This window comes from Rousettus aegyptiacus, unplaced genomic scaffold (assembly GCF_014176215.1).
Source record: "Rousettus aegyptiacus isolate mRouAeg1 unplaced genomic scaffold, mRouAeg1.p scaffold_m13_p_1, whole genome shotgun sequence".
NCBI lineage: Eukaryota > Metazoa > Chordata > Mammalia > Chiroptera > Pteropodidae > Rousettus > Rousettus aegyptiacus.
Window position 1 is genome coordinate 59,176,367 of NW_023416284.1, and position 20,995 is coordinate 59,197,361.

The 20,995-nt window shown below is 37.8% G+C and overlaps 1 protein-coding gene and 1 pseudogene across 1 annotated transcript in view; both read right to left on the reverse strand.

Moving 5' to 3' along the window:
- The window catches only part of DDAH1 (dimethylarginine dimethylaminohydrolase 1), a 124,200-nt gene that overhangs the window by 95,657 nt on the left and 7,548 nt on the right, over positions 1 to 20,995 (reverse strand). The window lies entirely within an intron of this gene.
- LOC118606796 lies at positions 1,667 to 1,785 on the reverse strand (annotated as a pseudogene).

The following is a 20,995-nucleotide window of genomic DNA, read 5'->3' on the forward strand; positions in this document are numbered from 1 at the left end:
CCTGGAATAACAAGAAGATAATGGGAAAATCTTCAAACACTTGAAACCATACTTCTGAGCAGTCAACGAATCAAAAAGAAAGTCTCAGGGGGAAATTGACAAATATATTGAAATGAGTAATAATGAAAATATGAAATATCAAAATTTGTGGGACACAGGTAAAGCAGTTCTTTGAAGATAAAGAACAAAAATCAAAACATTGAAAACAGAAAAACAATGTTACAAAAAGCTGGTTCTTTGAAAAAAAAATTGGTAAAATTGACAATCCTCTAGCAACACTGACAAGGAAAAAAGAGAGAAGACACAATTTACTAATATCAAAAATGAAATAGGGAATAGTACTACAGATCCTGAAGACATAAGGAAAAATAAGGGACTACTACAAAAAAACTCTACACTCATAAATTCAACAACTTGAAATGAACCAATCCTTGAAGAACACAAACTACCACAACTCATTCAAGGTGAAATCAACCATGTGAATAATCCTATAACAATTAAGAAAACTGAATTGATCATTTTAAAACTTCAAAAAAGAACTCTCCTGGGCCACACGGTTTCAATGAAGAGTTCTGCCAAATGTTTAAACATTTGATAGCACTTCTACACAATTTCTTCTAGAAAACAGAAGATGGAACATTTCCCAATTCAATTTAATAAGCTATCATTATCCTAATACCACAACCAAAGACAGCACGTGTGCGTGCGCGCACACACACACACACAGAAAACTATAGACCAATATCCCTGAGACACAAAATTCCATAATGAAATATTAGCAAATAAAGTTCAGAAATATATAAAAAGAATTATGTACTATAATCAAGTTGGCTGGTTCAATATTACAAGACTAAATCAACATAACCAACCATATGAAAGGTAAAAGAAGAAAAATCATGTGGCTGTATCATTAGATGCAGAAGAGGATTTAAAAGAATTCAACATGCACTCATGGTAAAAACACTCAAAAATATAATAGAGAACTTCCTCAACTTGATAAAGATGGTCTATAAAAACCTTACAGATAACATTATGCTTAATGTTGAAAGAATGAATGCTTTCTTTCTTAGATCAAGAATAAAGCAAGGATATTTGCTATCACCATTCACTCTTATTCAACATAATACTATGCAAGTTTTTAAAGTTTCTCTGAGAGATAAATGTATACACACACACCTGAAAGTAACAAAACTATGTTAATAAATAAATGCTCATCTCATCTCAGAGGTCACTAATTGGTAAGTCCTCCTGGACCTATCTATTTTAGACGGGCACCCACTCTCATTTCAACTGTACTTGGTGTTTCTCGTAATCATAGTTCTTATCACTGTTACAGTTGTCTGGTTATTCTTCTTCCCACCCAACCCTAGTAGTTTCTGGTATAGTGCCTAGCACACTGAACTCGTGTAGGTCTTTTATCATAAGAGCTGGCTGGATGACACGACAAATTAAAGTCTAAAGGGAATTGACAAGAAGTTTTGTGGGACAGATTCCTCTCATTACCACTGACATTAGAGTCAGCTGACAAGGCTTGAAACCTGATTTTTCACTGCTTCTATGTGGGTATCGATCTGGAAGTCTCTGCTCCCTTCTTTCTTTCTTCAGCAACCTTTGGGTGAGACGGAAACAGCACACTTCACCCATCAGTTTCCTAATTTTTTTTTAATGCCTACAGTACTTGGTATTCCTAGGTGGTCTCCCATCCAAGTACTAACCAGGCCCAACACTGCTTAGCTTCCGAGATTAGATGGGATCAGGAACGTTCAGGGTGGCATGGCCACAGAGAGGTTCCTAATTTTTAAAGGCATTTCATGCTCAGTCTTATTCCTTTGACTAGAGCCACTCTTTTAGTTTCTCATAGTTAATCACCTCACTGAACTCTGCACAAGACTTTGACAGGCTCACTCATAAAATTGTCCAATTAACACAGGGCAGTGGGAAGCAGCCTGGGTCCTTCCTCCTCCTTCTACAGTCTCAGTGGGGCTGACTGTCAATTCTAGTGCTCCCCATGAGTTCGATTCACATATAAAAACATATTCATAATGTGGCAACACAATGTCACCAAACCCTATGAAGCTTATTTGGCCCTCATGCAAATAGAAACTCTGCAAACCCTCAGACATCTATTTGGATTGTCTTCTTAACTACCTCACAGTGCATGAGAGAAAGTGTTTATCTTACAGCAATACCGCTGCAAAAAAAAAAAAAAAAAAAAAAAAGAGCATCCTCTGGCAACTGGGAATTTTCTGCATTATGATAAGGTAGTGGGAGAGGGTAAAAGGACAGCAAATTAGTAAATTACTCTACTAATGGTTATAATAGAGATCAAGCTAAAAGCAGAACAGGGAAGTTAGAAGCAAGTTTTCACCATGTATTAGTAGGCAATCTTAGGCAAATCACTTAATCTCTTGAGGCCTTGGTTTTGCTGCCTGTAAAATATAGATATTAACACCTATGTCAGAGGATTAAATGAGACAAAACATTTCAAGTCCCTGACACAATGACCACTCCCTAAGTGGCACTAGTAATGGTCACAGTCAACCGTGTCTAAACTCAGCCTTATAACCTGGCGTTGTGGTAATGGGCCAGTATCCCCAGTGCAGGTGATTGCGCTTTTCTGGAGAGCAAAGATTGGCGACAGCTGCTTATGGAAGTAAGATTAAGTAGCATAAGACCCACTGCTCAGGTATAATGAAGTGATTAAGAATTAGGAGTTAAGGGCCGTGTCTACACTCCTCAAATCAAGTGCCATATTTTAAAATTAGAAAATGTACTTGGCTTGTGCCTTTATAGAACACTATGGAATGTATAAGACAATTAAAAACAAAGTGTAGAGTCATTGGCCCTAACACCATAAATCCTGCAGATTACTTCAGCTTCAAGAACACAATGGAATTTTGATGTGTGGGAAATAAGGCAGAGGACATTCCAGATAACACAGACAAAGCTATAATAATTTGTTTTAGTAGCACACAAAACAGTATTCCCTATTATTTCTCAAAGCTCTAAAAGGGTGTAGTACTTAAACTTTATTTTCTAAAAATGCATTTTCACAAACTTGAGAAAAATATGCAGCATAATTTATGTAAATAATGAGGTGCTGTGCTTTATTTCCCAGCACATTGAAATAATTGAGAGAGCCAAAGAAGAAAAATACTGCTTTGTCCCTGCAATCACTGTATTCTTCCTAGAAAAACTAACCCACCACTTTTCTTTGCCATCAAACAGGTATTTGACATACCAGAGCTAATATCTTTTATTAGTGCCATGTTGATTTAATGTTTCAGGGAACAGGAGAGTACAATATACTAAAATGGACAATGAAGGTTTTAGTAGAAACATACTTTCCAGTATCAACTGCCAGAAATGTAAATAGTTATTCTTCTATTCTCTTCGAGCCACCCCAGCTGACCCCAAGCAAAAAAGAGACAAGCTATTCCCACTAAGTCCTGCCCAAATTGCAGATTCATGGGCAAATTAAATTTTGCCATTACTTTAAGCCACTATGTTTTGGGATAATTTTTTATGCAGCATTAAATAACCAGAACAAGGATGAAGATGATGATGAGGGAAGATCTATATTCAAAGGGCCCTTGGATTTCCAAGTATGGCTAGCTGGAAGGAGCTCTATTGAGCAGACTAGCGTTGGCCAAAATATAACTTCTTATGAGAGACTAGTGAAGAAAGTGAGTTAAAAGTTTTATAACAGGACGGTAATTAAGAGAATAGATTTTTGACTCATCAGACCGATTTGATGCTAAATAACTTTGGTTTTTACTAAGTTTGTGATTGTAGTCAAGTTACCTAACTTCTCTGAATTTTAATATGCATATCTGGAAAACTAGTCATAATATCAAATTCGTAGAGTTATTGGAAAGATTAAGTGAACTGACAGTAAGTGCTTAATTAATGATGACTGTTATCATCATTAATTAATGGTGACTATTATTATTGTTATTTCTGCAGTAGTCGATTACTAATCTGTCAGCTCATACTGGTCACCAAAGCATTCTTTTATACAGACAATTCACCAAAGAACCAAGAATTTCCCACTGTATCCTCTATATTATCGGCATTGTGCTAACACTGTGGAAACTACTGAAGAATGTAGACTGTTACCCTGGGAAGCCAACAATCTAAATGTCCCAAACTGAGATGACATGTTGAGCAAGTGAATTCAGCTTCCCAAGTATTTGATGCAATTCCAATCTCCAATTCTTCCTGCCTAAGGGCTACAATGCTATGGAAAAGGCTTTCATCACAATCCCTGCCTGCTACGGAGAGTTCTGCATATTATACATATCACTAGTATTTAGCAATCGATACATTCTACACCATACTCTTTTTCTTCTTTTCTAATATCTAATATCAAATATTTCTGAAACTATCTGATCTTTAAAACAAACTTTAATTGTCTAGCTACTGCACATTAAAAGGTGCTTTCTATGGAGGATTTAGAAGCAACTGAACATACAGTTCAACTAACACTTGTTGAGCACCTGTTAGGACCCAGGTATAATCCAGTGAAGACTATGAAGCTGAGATTTAACTATAGTGGAGTAGCCTAGTATCTGATGAGGATAACAAGACAATTCCTTGGTAATGAACAAAGTTGGATGATTAATTTTCCTATTTAAGAGACATTAATAAAAGTATTTTAAAAATGTTAAAAAATAAAAAATAAAAGGATTTTAGAGAAGCCAAGTTTAATTTATAATACTAATAAGACTATGCATGTGTTCTAAACAATCAGATAGCAGCCTTTGATATGATGTGTCATAGCTCTGCATAGGGGAGTTTATACTTTTTCAAAAGAAATACAGAGCTGTAATTGAAGATCTGGATAATTGTCCATGTCAAAACAAAACAAAAGCTATAATTAGATTTAAAAACCTTTAGTTCCACATAACTTCTGACTAGCTTATTAAGATTTTGTCTTTCGATAGTATCCACAAAAATGAATACTGAGTCTCCAATGTTTATGAACATTAACCAAAAAAGAAACACAAAATATTGTGGTATAATTGAGGCACTTTAAATTCCTTATTATACTTTCTCTTAGTCAAGAGCATGCTTTTTTATTTAAGGGAAAGTCTGGTTTGTTTCTCGTTTTTTGTTTTTTATTTTTGATCCCCAGGTCAAATCTTTAATTTTCTTTACACTTCGAAACAACTCCATCTTCTCTGGCTATTAGCCTCTCTCCTCTCCAACTTTCCAATATCCCACTGAAATCGATGAATAATAATACCCCAATTGCATTGTGAGCTTACTGGGGTCTAATCAGTGGCAAGCAGTCAGGACGAATTAGTATATAGTTCTATGAATTATCTCCTGAAACTTCGAAGTTTATTTTTCATCCCTGGCTCTACACAGTAATACTCTCAATAACTCATCTTTGAAGGAGCTGGAGAATGTTATGTAAAACTATTCAAGCTCCAACTTTTCATAGGTCAGAAATACCCGGGGGCTTTGGTTTTTAATGTAACTTCCTTAGATAAAAACCAGTTTCCGTTTTCCAATCCGGGAAGTGGATGTCTGTAATACAACATAAATTACACAGTTTCTGATTTTACTGTCTAGACACCAGCAACCCCCTAACACTGCCTTCTCTGTCAAATATCTGGGCAGGGACCAAAAAAAACTGATGTCCAACTAAGCTCGGAAATATATTTCCTCCAACTGAAGTTGGCAGGACTTGGGTGAGCACATTTGAAGCCAACAAAAAGCAGGATTGGAAAATTAAGAATGGTTAAAAAAAAAAATAGAAAGAGGGCAAGTACGAAACCTTTTCACAAATTAACAAGGCTCAATGGCATCGAGTACTTGAAAGGTTTCCATCTCCACCTTGACTTCCAAATAAAGTAGCTTATCAGCCTTGCAGATAAATGCAGGCATTTTTATAGCCTTACCATTCTCAGTAGAGACTCCACTGTCTGACAGACATAGATAATAAGAGAATTAAAGTGCATGCTCAAGAGGATAGCAATGCTCACCTGAATTTTTACAGCTCCTCTTCTTTGCACTTAAAGTCAACCTGACAGCACACGAGTAAAGATTAGAGCATGCAGAAAGGAGCCAAGAAATCAGTCGCTCGTACAGAACTATATAAAGACTGAAGATTTGCTACTCTTTTCAGAAAACCCAACTGCTTTACTTAGAGCCAACTTAAAAAATGCTACATATCCTAATAATAGCAGTAGTAACAGCAATGGCAGCTGTTATTCACTAAGTGACTACTACACACCAGGCACAATACCAGACGTTTTGTATTTACTGCTCTTACAACAGCATGGCTTTCAACTCTATGACATGTTTGCGACAGAGCAGGATTCAGGAGAAGACAGGTTTGTCTTGGAGCACACATCTAAGGGGAATTATTTTCTGATTTTCCAAAAGGATGATTTTTATATCTTGCCTATATATAGCACTTTAACATTACAAAGGCTTTTCATATTTTTTTCATTTCATCTTCACAAAAGCCTTGAGCAACAGGAATCATTACCCTTATTATACATATGAGAAAACCAAAGCTCAGACTGTGACCAAAGCCACACAGGGAACAGGCAAGACTGGGACACAGTTGTCCTGACTCCAACTCCCATGCTCTTCCCACTACACCAAAGTTACCGCCTATGAGAATGGGTCCAGAGACTACTGTGAATGCTAACATGTATCGAACATATAAAGTCCCTTCAATTCAACTAACATTCATTGATTACTGACTGTGTGCCATTCACCTCACTCAGTGTTGGAGGCTCAGAAGTGAAAAAGTCACAGGTGATATAGGAAAAGAGTTCAGAGATTACTGAGGTAGACAATCATGCAAATAAGAAACTACAATACAGAGTGGTGTGTGCTGACTAAAGTACAGGAGACACAATAACTTTAGGATTTAACGAAAGCTTTAAGGATGAGGAATGTCTGAGCTAGGTTTAGTAGAATGAATTCAGGAGTTCAGCAAGCAGACTCTTTTTTTTTAATTGTCAAGAAAGAAGGGTAAAAGTGATTCATGCAATGTAAGCACTGTGCCCAAGCCCAGACCAGACCATAGGACATCAAATTAGAAGAGATGGTTAATGTTAGAAGCAAATGAAGATACACAAAAGAGTAAAGAGATCTTTCTCTCCTTTCTAATGGGTATGCACACTCAATGGAAGTATCATGTTTTAAAGCCAGATGAATTTATTCCAACAGTTAAATATCATCTCCAACTCTGACCATTGTTTAGAATGGCAAACTAAAATATTACATCTGTACTAAAATAGTACAGATGTCTGGAATATCCAACTGCTTGTTTTCTGGTACATGTCTAATTGGGGCTGATTAGAAGTTGAGACACTCATGCTGAGCTGTACTGCCCCAGAGACAGCTCATGAACTTGGAGTGCTTTTAGGAAGAGGGAAAGCTGAAAGCCAGCTTAGCTCAGTTGCTCATCTCCATTTCAATTCCACTTTATCTCTTATCTCTAGGCAATATTATTTCAAAGACATCAAGGTGGAATTCCTACCTTTGGGGCCCACCATGAAATATTCTTTCTTTCGAAATCCTTATTTTTCCTCTTGTTTTAGCCTACCTCCTTCCTTCTTCCTCTCCCTCAAACCCGGTGATCTAATTTATGGCTTAGCATCCTGGAGATATCAAGTTTCTGACTGGAAATCAAGGATTTCATTTCCAGTCAGCTTGCCACCCCCCCATTCTTCTTCTTCCCTTGTCCCATTTGCCCTCTTTCTTCTCAGTCACCACTTTTTTTGCAGCTTTTTATGTCTTAATTTTTACCTGGAGACAGGAGAGAAGTGTTCTCACTGAAGGAATATAGGACAGGCCACCTTCCAACAAGAGAGAAAAAGTCATCATCGTTGAATTTCAAAACTTGGAGGGAAAAGAGACCAGCCTGTGGTCTCCTCACCCAGTGCATTTTTTTTCTTTCATTACAGTGCAGTGTTCAGATTCAGTTACTAGTAGGAGGAAGCTAGCTATCCTTAAAACACCAACCATTGTTTATTCATATGCAAGTATCTATCTGCCCTGTCCACAGACTCTGCTGCTATAAGCAAACTTACTCTGGCCTTTGACTTCGAAGCAGATTGAACAAATATTGGTTTCCTAGCACAAACCCAGACTATTCTTAGGCTCATCCACTACCTATGACTTGGTTGTCTGGCTCAAAAATTTAATATACGGCCATGAGACTCCCCATTTGGGAATATGAAATTAAGAAACTGGAAGTCTAAGTCAGATTGATATGGCAGCTAAGTGAAAGGGATATGAGATAAATTCTGGATCACGAGGAAGCTAAAGTTATGAGGAAACAGAACAGAACGAAGCAAATCTACAGAAATGGAGGAAGCATGAGGACAAAGAGAAATTTCACATTCCTAATGATTTTGTGGTTTCAATTTGAGTATATCCTTGCAATTTTCCTCCTTTTCCTTGTACTAGACGTGGCTAGATCTCTGTTGTTTGCAACAACCATAAAAAATCTGACTAGAATTTTTGACCCGACCATACGATTGCTCATCTTAGCCTGGAGGTAGATCTGATATCTCTCTATCTAGTTCCAAATCTTGCCAAAGATTCAAATTGAGTTACCAGGAATTGTAAGTTTAGTCAGTCCGAATTATGCAAAATGTTAACCAAAAGTTACACTGGCCTTTGTTCTCTGAATTTCCTCATCCATAGGCTAATTCTCAATGGAAATACTGGAAAGATTTCTCCTCTGCAAAACTACCCTCTTCCTTCACATTCAATCATCAAAACGAGCCGGCTCTGTCCCTGTATTCATCACTTATTCTAATCAACTGGAGAAAAACATGGAGAACTTGTACAGTACCGTGTGTTCAGTAGTAAATATCAACCAGTTATGATCAGAAGCCAGAATCGTCACCATCTTTTCTTATAAGAACATCAAGGTCTATTAGTTTGAAGCTGTTATCTGGAATACGTATTAGAATTTATTATTGATAATTCTGCTCTTTAATTCTTTCAATCGCCTCTGTTCTAAAAGATAAAGAATGGCAGGAATTATTGAGTGAGAGGTTCTGAGAATCTGGTTTATTTTAGAGTTCTATGAAGTATTCATTTCCTCCTCACACCACCCACCTTTGTTTACAAGAGAATGTCTCTCTATTGCTCTCCTTCGGTGCAAATATTCACATGAAAAACATCTACATAAATGAGTGGTGTCATAATTTGAAGAAATGTGTCGTGCATCAACAGGAGCCATAAGTCCCCACTGTGGTTCAGGACACTCCAATGACTCAAATGACCTTTCTGCTAAAGGATTTGCATCACTTCCTTTGTTCTAGTTTTGAACTATATGGAATTACAATAATGTGAATAATTTTTCTTCTACAAAAACAACACAAAATGCAGGAAATCTATAAAAACAGTTTTGACAATTGAGACAATCACATTTTAATTTGTTTAATTAAACAGAGTAAGATTATTTTTCTACCAGCAAATGCCAATTTATTAAACTGTACTAAAGTCAGTTTATTTATTAAACTGAGCCAGAAAAGTAGCATTTAATTGATAGCTAATTACTACAGGAGTTGGAGAAGGAGAAGAAAAATTAAGGGTATACTGTCAAGTCACCTTACCCTAAACTTCCTAATAGGTCGAACCTAATAAAAATTTTAAAACATATGAGCATGTGTTGAATCTGAGTAAGCAGACTCGTCCACCAGGGCAAGGCCAGTGACTAGGGATGGTTCCAAGTGTCGGCAGAAGGAAGAAGAGTCAGAATGGCAGCAGCATCAGAGGCTCCAGCAAAAGGGACCTGGATGATAGGTTAACCAAGTATAAGACAGGCTGGTGTTTGGCCTGGCACATTTACCAAGCAGATATATGAGATATATGAGAGGCCTGGCACAACGTGGCACCAGATGGATTAGTAGTAAGTTTCAGAGATTTTCTCATACAAAATCAATCTTGAGGTCTTTCATGGGAATCCAGGCAAGAAATCGGCAAAGGGGATCAAGATATAAACCCAGTTAATGGAACCAGGGAACAATTTTAGCATATGAAATGAGCAATGGTCATATCAGACCAAGGCCAACAACAAAAAAGATCACTGACCAATGGGCCCTTTAATTTGCCCTGCTGATAGCCAGACTGCTCCAAGAGCTTCAAATAGGGCCAACATAGTTGGTAAGAAAGTGCTTAGAAACAAGAAACACATTGTGAATGAAAGGATTAACAGAGGGAAGGTGGTTTGCACTGGATGGGGTCCTGAGGGAACCTGAAACCTAGGCCTAGGCACGTGGAAACACGTATTTGGTGGGTGAAAGTCCACACAGGTTGGGAGGTGAGTTTGACACGTGTAAGCTGATGTGGTGGTGAAGAGACAGGCAGACTACATGGTCCAGAAGTCAAAGATGACAGAGGCAGGTCCCCATGGGGCTAGGGTACAAGGGCAGGACTCTAGTCCTCTACAGAAGGGAGAGAGACTATTCGTAAGAACAAAATCGGAGCTGTACAAACAGAAGCAATGGCATGGGTAATGCATTGATTTCTCTTGAATATGGGTAACATTGGTCCCAAGAGCAAGACTGAAGAGAGAGACAGAGCAAGGAGCCAAAGGCTTACTCAAGCCATCACAAAAATTAAGCATCTTAGTTGTGGGGTTGAAGGATGCTGGAACTCAAAACTGGGCGTGTCATCCTACCTTCCCTCCTCTAAGATACTGGGAGAACAATGTCCAGACATACTTCTATGTGCAGTCCCACTCTCTCAACCAAAATGCTGGTGCACAGGAACTAGCCAAGTTGTGTTATTTCTTGTATTGTGGATTGTATGATTATTTATCTTGTTGACTTGGAGTCTATGTTACAAACTGAGACACACACAGAGTTAGGGCAACATATATCTATTCCTGAATAGTGGAAATCTGTGTCCCTATCTTTTATGTATTTTTCATGTAATTTTCCCTTTGATGACACTCTGGAGAGACTGAACAAGAGTTAATGTAGGCACATGGATGGAATTAATCCTTATTTTTTTATTCCAAAGAGGCAGGAAGCAATGGCCCCTTGAGCAGGATTCCTGTTCAGACTTAATCAGCATGCTCTCCTATGTAACAGTTAAGGTCAAGATTCTCCATGGTTGTTAAATTCTTTGGCAAGGAACCCTGTCAACAAATGTCAAGCCCAGACTAAACGTATCTGAAGACACCGGTCAGGCCCTCTGTGATTCTCTTGGGTGGGGAAGGTTTCCGGGCTAGCCTCATGGATGAGGGGTAGAGGGATGAGTAGTTGCTGAGCTGAATCCCTGTCTTTAGAAAGAGAAGCCTTTGTTTCTCATTTCTATTTGTGTCCTCACTAATGGATGTGACAGCTGCCTCTTGGAAGCATCAAGACTGTGGCTGTGGTCCTTGCATCAATAGGGTCTCACTAACCCATATTCTCTAAAAGTTGGCATGGTGGTTTGTGCCTTCTCTGTAGTATAGTGGCCAATTGCCTGGGCTTTGCAGTCAGAAAGACCTGGCTCCCATCTCAGCTTCACTACTTAGTAACTATTTGACCTTAAGTAGTCATGTAACCTCTCTTCAGTTTCCCCATCTATAAAATGCAGGGAATTGTATGGATGAGATGAAGTAGGGTAAACAAAGAAGCATGCACAGCACACAATAAGTGGGAGTCATGTGTGTGCTTAGAGCCTACCCACCTCCTAAATTCTAGGTATAGGGTACATATTCTGATAGATTAGTCTCCTGGTTTCCTGGGTCTCTCAAAGCTAGAGGCCTCTCCCAGGAATCCCACAAACTAGCTAGTCCATTAACATGGGTAAAAAGCTTGGCACACTCTGTGCCACTTTTGTAGATTCTGCTATCAATGGTCTGAGAGCCACCTCAGGCAGGCCGGGGACTCCAAGGGCTAGTTCTAAGGCTTCTGCAGAGTATTATGGGACTGGGGACCCATCTTTAGGTGTTGTGGCAGGGCATTCTGTGGCTCAGGTCCTACGGGTACTGAGTTTTGAGTTCAGAGGCAGCCTTATGAGGCAAGTTGTCCTTTTCTTTATCCTTTGCAGCATTTACCACTGTTTTTAAGTACACATATATTTGTGATTATTTATTTTGTTTATCTCCCCAACTACACTGTTCGTTTACTTTATCCCAGTTTAACATACAGCAGGCACTCAACAATAATTGCTTATTGATTGAATAAAAGTCATGTTACCTTTTTTTACATATGACAAAATTGGACCCAAAGGTTATTTGCCCAAGTTCACCTTGCTAATGAGAAGTAGATCTGGGTCTTTAGAGTTGACCGAATATTTCTAAGAGTAGGCTTTTTCTTTCAGGGTCCCTTTCAAAGGGTTGTCAGAGCTTAATGGTCACAATGTGAGAGATATTGGCCAAATCTAGTCAGTCAGAAACATCATTAAGAATAAGCTGGCCATCTCCAGTCCATAAATAATAATGTCACTATTACCATTATGTACGATCTATCACTCATAGTAACAATGTTACCACTGTAATTGCATTTGTAAAGGGCATCACAGCATTCAGAACATTTGATCTTCAACATCCTTGGGAAGTGGGCAGAAAGATATTTTACACAAAACTGAAACTTGTCAAGTGCCCAAGATGATGTAACTGAGAAGTGCCAGGGAGAATTTCACCTTGCAATGAAAAGAATTTTAAAAGTTCTTAAAAAATGGAAAACATTAAAATTGTAAAGAAGTTGGAAATATGAATTTCAAATCTGAACACCCATACATGACCAATTCAAGATCAAATGGTAGGTTTAAAAGCAGATTCTCTAAGTATTCAGTCACTCAGAAGATCAGAACGATGAAAAGAAATTATGGAAAGGGCAGTATCTTTTGATTTGGTTAAGTAAGATGACTTACTCCTAAAAAGGTGAGGTGGAGAGAAGGCCAGCACCTGCCTTCCCAGTAGCACAGGGTGCTGGGGGACTGGCCTAGCTGCCCCCTGAGGCTCAAATGGGTGTTTCTAATGGTCTTCTCAATCTCCTGGCAGGTTTCAGGTGGAGTCTGCACAGAAGTTCAAAGCACAAGAGCCATGTATCCTGACTGCTAGGCAGAGTCTCAATGTCTGGGCAGGTCATAGGCAGCAAGGCCACAGCCAAAGGCATAGAAGTGTCCAATTCTCAGGGAAAGGAAATAGCAAGAGAAAAGCACAGCATCAATTCTTAGGGGCTTGAATGACTGCTCTCTAGAAAGACAGGCAGCAAACAACAGCAGAAAGAGGACAGATCACTGATAAAATTGCTACTCTTGCATGGTACTATAGGCACTTCAACATATTCATGCATCTAGTTATCATAACAAAGTTATAGGGTCGTTCAAACTCTGCTAGTTGTTACATATGATGAAACAGAAGCTCAACATGCTCAATGCGACGTAGCTAATAAGTAGTGGAACCACAACTTGAATTCAGAGCTGTCCTCTTCCACCGTCGGGGCACATGGAAAGGAGGAGCATGCACAACTCAAGGAGTGTTGCAAGAACCAGTGTGCTTCCTGAGCCAGTTCAAAAGCATATATCTCTAGGAACCAGGCTCTGTGTGAGAGATGTGCCTGCTGGAGATGATGGTGATTGAAGTACAAGAGATACTTTGGCATCTCAGGTGACTATAGATCTGGGGAGTGGAGCAAGCTGAAGATGCAGGTGGGCAGATCGGTGGCGAGCAGGGGAAAGAAAAATAAGTAGAAATGAGGCTTGGGCCAAAAAAACATAAAAATGTACTAGGGTCTAATGTGGCACTTTTAGTAAGAGATGTGCTTCCTGAATACTTGCCATCCTGGGCTGTAATAACAACATCAGAATTTGGTTTACAAATGAACGTATTACTTTTAAGTGTATGGAAGTATCCTATAGAATTTATGTGAAGGAGTCCTTGATATTTGAAGATGCCTGTTCACTGAGAAGAACCTAAGACTTTCCACAAAATTTTCACTACCTTCAAACTGTTTGCTTTTCTTCTCTTCCTCTAAATCTCTTTCACTTTGCTGCATTTAGATGAGTGGTTTTACCTTCCTACTAAGTAATAGAAAGAGCATCTGAGACCAAACTGCCCACTGCTCAATGAAAGTCAAGTGCCTTTGACACATATCAAAATTCTACTGTTGCTGCAAACAGTAAAGATTCTCAACAAAAGCCAAAATAATAGTTTATTTAAGTTTTGTTAGTTTCCTAGATAACTTTATTTCAATGACAATAACCCACAGTAAGAAATACACTTTACATTGGAATCCACAATACATATGGGAACATGTATATGCATGTATGTGTATAAATGAGACAAAGGTTACATGAAATAAACCTGTTGTCTTATGGGTAATGCACACAATCTAATAATTTCTATTGGATTCTCAAAAAAACAAAAAGTGAAGTTGACCCAGTAGGTTGACTTTATGATCTACTTAAGCATTGAAACTTGTAATTTGACAATCACTATCCAGACCCAGAATATGAGAACAAATTTATGGTGTTATAGGAACTGTCAAACAAGAGGGGTGTAAAGAAAGGCAGAAGTCCAGGAACTGTATATGCTCTCTCTCCTCTACTGATGCTCTAGAAAAAGGTGACTTTGAGAGGCAGGGAGGGTGACATGGCAGTGATCACAGACTGAAAGAGCCCAGTGAAAAAGCAGAATTCATTTAAAAACATATTTCTCCTGGCTAGTGGTGCACCAAAACCATGTAACTCAAGAATCCCTCTAATCATTTTTGATGACCCATATTACTACCAGGGTATTGTTAGAAAACTGATTTTATACAAACCTGATTCAGAATAAATATTATCTTCCCCCATCTCCTTCCTCTCTCCTTCTCTGTGTGTATGGGTATTTTTAAAACAGGCCATGGGACAGTAGCTGTTACATTGGTAAAATTTCCAGTCATTAGGCTGACCTCAGGGCAAGCGTTTCGAGGAGCTTGTACAGATTCATAATGGAGCCCTCAGCTGCATTCAGGCCAGTGAGCTCTATCTTGAATGTTTTCCTGTGTTTACTTTCAAGAAAATGTTCTCACTTAAATCCCTATTACTCCCTACACCCCTACCAAGAAGTTTCTCTCTAGGGTCCAGTTTGGAAGCAATATTGATCCTCAGTTTTCTTGCAAACTACTCAGAGACTTCAGTTATCCAGCTCATTGCTCACAAAGAAAAATGCAGACATGAACATGACAATCACACTACCCATTTTTTTCTCATGTAATTACAGCTCTAAGATGCATAATTCTGTGCCCTATTCCTACAAACACACGATTTCTCCAGTCACAGCCACGCATCGTTTGCCTCTGTTATTAATGTCTTTTGTCAAAATTTTCAAAACACTCCTTTTGGAAGGTGGGACAAAAGAGCACGTGTGAGGGAGTACACTCCACTCTTACTACTAGGCAGCTCAGCTGTGAAAAGGGGGTTACCCTGAAAATCGGATGCTCTGTTTCCCTGTAGTCACAGACCATCTCAGTACTAATTAGCCAAATACACTCTATCAGAATGAGCTACAACCTGTAGTCAACCCAAATATCTCATACTTAATGGGTACCATCACCATCAAATATTGCTGAAATGAGTTACTTGGGGGAAAAGATTTAAATTTCTTTTGAGCATTCCTCCATAAAGGATAAATGATACATTTCCACCTATTTAGTGTTGCAGAAATATGAAGAAAAAATGGTAAAACCAGTGATTTTCAAGGTTCTTTCTCCACTGTTAGGCAGTGGTTTGAGAATGACATAAACATTATAATTGTTTTAGCACATTCTGTGTTTTGACACATTCTGGGGTTCTTTGAACAAAAAAAATTGTGCTCGAAGTTTCCATCCCCACCTGGAGGCTGCTGTTAGAGAGATGTGAGAGTGCAAGCCCTCCCGATGCAAACGGTTCAGAGTGTGCTGTCGCTACTACTCTGAAAAAATGAAAAAGATACACGTTCACATGGAAACTGTGCTTTTCCGTATTAATCAATGTAACCTTCCCTTAACTGGTTTAGAATGTCACCAAAGAAGGAGAGGTAGAATCAGCTTCTAGCAAGTAGCAAAACTGACAATCTTCTTCCTCCTCATGTTCCCTCATTTTCCGTCCTTCTTTCTTTCCTTCCTTCCTTCTTTCTTTCTTTTTTCTGGATGCACAGGGATTCAAACAGCCAGGACATCATCACTAGAAAAAGTCAGCTTACGCAAGTAGAAATCAGGAGTGCATAAGAAACATTTGAGATTTTGACTATGATTTCCAGAACCCACTAGCCAATAGACATGGCCCTCCAGAATTTCTATAAAGAGGCTAAGTGGTGTAATCTGGTTGAAAGGAGATACACTGGATTTTCACATTTTTTTACCATGACCCAGAGTAAGAAACATATTTATAATATATAATTAGTACACTTACAAACACAAATGTATACAAATAAAAAAATTTTCATGACACAGATGCAAGAATCCTGAATAAGACATTAGCGAACCAAATACAGTAAAATATTGAAGAGATTATACACCATGATCAAGTGGGCTTCATCTCAGGGACACAGGATGGTTCAACATATGCAAAACAATTAATGTGATACACCACATAAACAAATTAAAAAGAATCATATGATCATATCAATAGATGAAAAGCCTTTGACAAGATACAGCATACATTTATGATCAAAACACTTAACAAAATCGGCATAGAAGGAAAGTACCTTAACATAATAAAGGCTGTATGTGACAAACCCTCAGCCAACATTATATTTAATGCTGAAAAACTAAACACCTTCCCTCTAACATCAGGAACAAGGCAAAGCTGTCCACTATCGCCACTGTTATTCAATATAACATTGGAAGTCTTAGCAAGTGCAATCAGACAAGAGAAAGATATAAAAGGCATCCAAATAGGAAACAAAGAAGTCAAACTGTCACTATTTGTGGAAGACATGATTCTCTATATAGAAAACCCTAAAGACTCCACAAGAACACTACTAGAAACAATAAATAAATACAGTAAAGTTTCTGGATACAAAATTAATGTTCAAAAGTCCATAGCATTCCTATACTCTAATAATGAAGTGTCAGAAAAAGAAGTGGAAAAATAATTCCTTTTCCAATTGCAACAAAAAGAATAAAATACCTAGGAATAAATCTAACAAAACGTGTGAGGGACCCAAATGATGAAAACTACAAGACACTATTAAAAGAAGTCGAAGAAGATACAAAACAATGGAAAGATATTCTGTGTTCTTGGATTGGAAGAATCAACATAGTTAAAATGACCTTATTACCTAAAGCATTATACAGATTTAATACAATCCCCATCAAAATTCCATTGACATTTTTTAATTAAATAGAACAATAAATCATCAGATTTGTAAGGAAGCACAAAAGACCCCAAATTGCCAAGGCTATCCTGCCAAAAAAGAACAAGGCTGGAGGCAACACTCTGCCCAACTTCGATTATACTACAAAGTGACAATAATCAAAACAGCAATGTATTGGCAGAAAAATAGACACACAGACCAGTGGAACAGAATCGAGAGTCCAGAAGTAAACCTATATTTATATGGGAAAATAATTTTCAACAAAAAAAGCCAAAACATACAGTGAAGAAAGGAAGGCCTCTTCAATAAATGGTGATGGGAAAACCGAAAAGTTACCTGGAAAAGAATGAGACTAGACTGACTCAAAATGGATTAAGGACCCGAATATAAGACCTGGAACAATAAATTGCATAGAAGAAAACATAAGAACTAAACTTATCGATCTTGGACTTAAAGAGGTTTTTATGAATTTGGCCTCAAAGGCAAGGGAAGTGAAAGCAAAGAAAGTAAATGAATAGGACTACATCAAACTAAAAAGCTTTTGCACAGCAACAGAAACCATCAACAAGGTAAAGAGACAACCATCCACATGGGAAAATATATTTGCAAGCAGCGCCTCTGATAAGGGCCTAATATCCAAAATATACAAAGAACTCATACAATTCAATAACAACAAAAAAACAAATGATCCAATTAAAAAATGGGCAGAGGACCTAAACGGACACTTCTCCCTAGAGGACATACAAATGGCCAACAAACATATGAGAAGATGCTCAACATCGCTAGCTATTAGGGAAATGCAAATCAAAACCACAATGAAATATCATCTCACACCTGTTAGAAAAGCTGTTATCAACGGGACAAGTAATAACAAACATTGGAGAGAATGCAGAGAAAAAGGAACCCTCATACACTGCTGGTGGAACTGCAAATTGGTACAGCCACTATGGAAAACAGTATGGAGTTTCCTCAAAAAACTAAAAATGGATCTACCATATGATCCAGCAATCTTTCTACTGGGTATTTACCCCAAAGACTTGAAAATTCATATCCGAGAAGATATTTGCACACCGATGTTCATAGCATTATTCACGGTAGTGAGGACATGTAAACAACTGAAGTGTCCTATGATAGATGTTTGGCTAAAGAAGTTGTGGTAATATATACAATGGAATATTACTCAGCCATAAGAAGAGATGAAATACTGCCATTTGTGACAACATGGATGGACCTCAAGATAATCATGTTAAGCAAAATAAGTCAGACAGAAAAAGTTAAAAACCACATGATATCACTTATATGTGGGATATAAACCTAAAAGCAACAAATGAACAGGACAAACAGAGACTCATGAACATGGACAATAGACTAGAGGTTACTAGAGAGTCAGGGGAGTGGGGAGGGGGGAGGTAGATGGGGTAAAAGGGGTCAAATATGTGGTGACAGAGAGAGACCTAACTATAGGCAGTGATCACACAATGCAATGTATATATACGCCTTACTGTTGAACTGTACACCTGAAACTTATTAGATTTCGTTAACCAACACCACCATAAAAAATAATTGCAAAAACAAAAGTTTCATGGAACAATACTGACCTTACTATGTTGCTGTGCTTTATTTAGAGTTAAACTGCTTATATATTGTGGGTAGCTTGGGAAGCTTGGAGATTAAGGGAAGCCTAAATCTTTAGAGATGTTTAGTTTGAGGGTATCAGTGAAAAATTAAGAAATCAGTGTCCTTTTTGACTAGAGACAATCTCTCTCCCAACATTATATTTTTCAGAAAAAAGGGAGTTGGAAAATCAAGGCCCTTGATGGAGAACTAAGACAGCAAACAGAAAGTTAGAAAAATACTAAAAAGCAAGAGAAAAGATGGTTTGAGTATCTCAAAATAGAGCGCTAGAGTTAAATTTTTCCATATAAAACTCTTGAACTGGAAACACGTTTATATCATAAATGGCTTAGAACATGACACAAAACTAAACTGTAGTTATATTATTCTTTCTTCATAAAATGATAGTTCTCTTATGACTAAACAAAAAAATAATAATAAAATGGATGTTTTTTCTATAATCATGTAACTGCAGTGAGATTATTTAATTAACTAATTCTAGGTTTTCTTAATCATTTCAGTCTAAAAATGTCTAGCATACGACAAGCATATTTGCAAATTTAAAAAATAATTATATTAAAATCTTACTGTGTTAACCGTATTAATTTTGTACATAGCTTACTATAGAAAAGCTACATTTAAATAGGTGCCTTTTGTGTATTTACTCAGAAATATAACTATGCAGTTTTGGAAGACGAAAGTCAAAATTTGGAAAATAAATCTCAAATTTTAGCACCAGGAACAGAAATCAGCACCTATGTTTATAAGAAAGAATGGCCATGGGCAAGTCAACTTCTAGTTATAACAGAAAACACAACTCACAGCATGTACCTTGGACCTACTTGCCTTCCATTTCTTTGAGTCATTGCTTCATATTTACTGCAGAAACATCAACTGGTAGACATGGATAAAAGTGATTTGTGATGTTAGAAATTATGTGGGTGCAGGAGTTTAATGCTCTTTTAATGGCTTTTATTTAAAGTTTTCTATAGGAAAAATTATTTATCAAATGTGCTATATAAATGGTTAAGCACAGTTTCTGAAATAGAATTAACAAATTCAACTTCATTTCATAATGGATTATCATTAGCAAGGCAGGAGTTTATATGACTGGTTAATTAAGTAGAACAAGTAAAATGTCTTAGGTTGAATGAAATCCAATATTTTTATTCATCAAACCCTAATCCCATCTCATGAATGTAAGTTATTATAATTTCTCCTTCTATTTCTCCCCATCTACTCTTTTTCTTTCCCACCCTCCACTTCCATTCCACGATACCCAGAGTTCCAAAAGGAAAGTATAGCATCTCCAAGCTGGATAGACTATTAGATCTAATCACTGCAAAAATCAAAACTAGTGTTCCCTAACCCCTAAACAGTGTTGTATCCCTACCATGCTGCCTACTGCAACACGTACAAAACGCAACCCATGATTACAGGCGCATGCTCAGTTGAGGCTGCACTCGATTCACATTAGTGTGAGATTCAAAGGTGTCTACTGCCAAGATGGGGACATTTGTGAATAAAAACAAATTTTAACAAACATCAAATAGGAAATAGTCCTCCGTTACTTGCCATTGACATGGATAAGGTTATATACTGTTGACCCTTGAACAACATGGGTTTGAACTGTGCAGGTCCACTTATAAGTGGATTTTTTTCAATGAATATACGGTTGACCCTCTGTATCCCCAGGTTTCATAACCATGAATTCAACCAACCGCACGTCAGTAGTTTACATCCATGGCTGGGAATCTGCAGATGTGGAGGGACAACTGTATACGTGTTCTACACTATTTTACATAAGGGACTGCAGCATCTGTGGATTTTGGTATCCACAGGAGTCCTGGAACCAATTGCCAGCAGATACTGATGGACAACTGAATGCTTGAGGAATCAAAAGTTATACATGAATTTCTGAGTGTCCAGGGGTCAGTGTCCCTAACCCCTGCATTGTTCAAAGGTCAACTGTATGCTATATATTACACATGCCAGGTTTGCCTGACATACCCTAATATGGCAAATTTTGACCAAAGGGGAAAAATTACTGCCCAGTCAAATGACATTCTATCTTAAAAAATGAGTCTTAAACTTAAAGTGGGCTTCAGTCCACTCCAG